The sequence below is a fragment of the Schistocerca serialis genome, chromosome 1 (genome assembly GCF_023864345.2).
Source record: "Schistocerca serialis cubense isolate TAMUIC-IGC-003099 chromosome 1, iqSchSeri2.2, whole genome shotgun sequence".
In the NCBI taxonomy this organism is placed as follows: Eukaryota; Metazoa; Arthropoda; class Insecta; order Orthoptera; family Acrididae; genus Schistocerca; species Schistocerca serialis.
In genome coordinates, this window is record NC_064638.1 from 282,073,969 (window position 1) to 282,075,008 (window position 1,040).

The 1,040-nt window shown below is 41.2% G+C and overlaps 1 pseudogene; it reads left to right on the forward strand.

The window, feature by feature from the left end:
* The first annotated feature begins 715 nt into the window (after positions 1–715).
* On the forward strand, positions 716–833 carry LOC126422613 (5S ribosomal RNA; annotated as a pseudogene).
* Positions 834–1,040: the final 207 nt, after the last annotated feature.

Consider the following 1,040-nt stretch of genomic DNA (forward strand, 5'->3'; position numbering starts at 1 on the left):
TGCTCAACCTTTAGTTCTTGTGCAATAAATAATTGAAAGTGTTCCCAGACTTAATGTACAGCCTGTAATGGTTTTGTTTGCTATATGTTCTTTGTGCTTGAAAAAAGTGTTTGTGTTTTTGCTGTATGTCCTTTGACCTAGCACATTCTAGACACCATCTTTGTTTACAAAATGGACAGTTTATATCTGATGTATTAAGACAAAGAAAGGAACCTATGACTACTCTGTTTTAGTTCTTTTATTTTCAAATATACATATACATTCAGTTTTCAGTCAAAGACCTCCACGAAACCATTTTCTGACCATGTTTTGTTTTCTCTGCTAGACAGTGTTACAGGTTACCACAAGTCGTAACACTAGACACTAATGTTATACTGATACAAATAAATCGACCATATGATGGATGTTCAAAAGTTTGAAAAGTGTTGTGGAAATAAATTAAACAGTTGTTGATAACTGTGAACTTATGTAAAGGCTTTGTAACTAGCGTTATTAGTCACAAAATTTTGTGACTGGTAGCGGTAGTTAAAAGCCTTTACATTTTTTTGAAACAGTCACGATCGAAAAATAGTCAAAATGGCTTCAAATTGTAAACAATAACAGCCACGGTAAAGCCTAACCTAAAATGTTTTTAAATTGTTTTCAACAGGCAGTTTCCTCCAGCGGTTCATTCATTTAAAAATGAATGAAAATATTGTTGGCTTCTTGTGTCAACGGCAACGGCCTTGCCGCAGTGGCTACACCGGTTCCCGTGAGATCACCGAAGTTAAGCGCTGTCGGGCGTGGCCGGCACTTGGATGGGTGACTATCCAGGTCGCCATGCGCTGTTGCCATTTTTCGGGGTGCACTCAGCCTCGTGATGCCAATTGAAGAGCTACTCGACCGAATAGTAGCGGCTCCGGTCAAAGAAAGCCATCATAACGACCGGGAGAGCGGTGTGCTGACCACACGCCCCTCCTATCCGAATCCTCAACTGAGGATGACACGGCGGTAGGATGGTCCCGATGGGCCACTCGTGGCCTGAAGACGGAGTGCTTTTT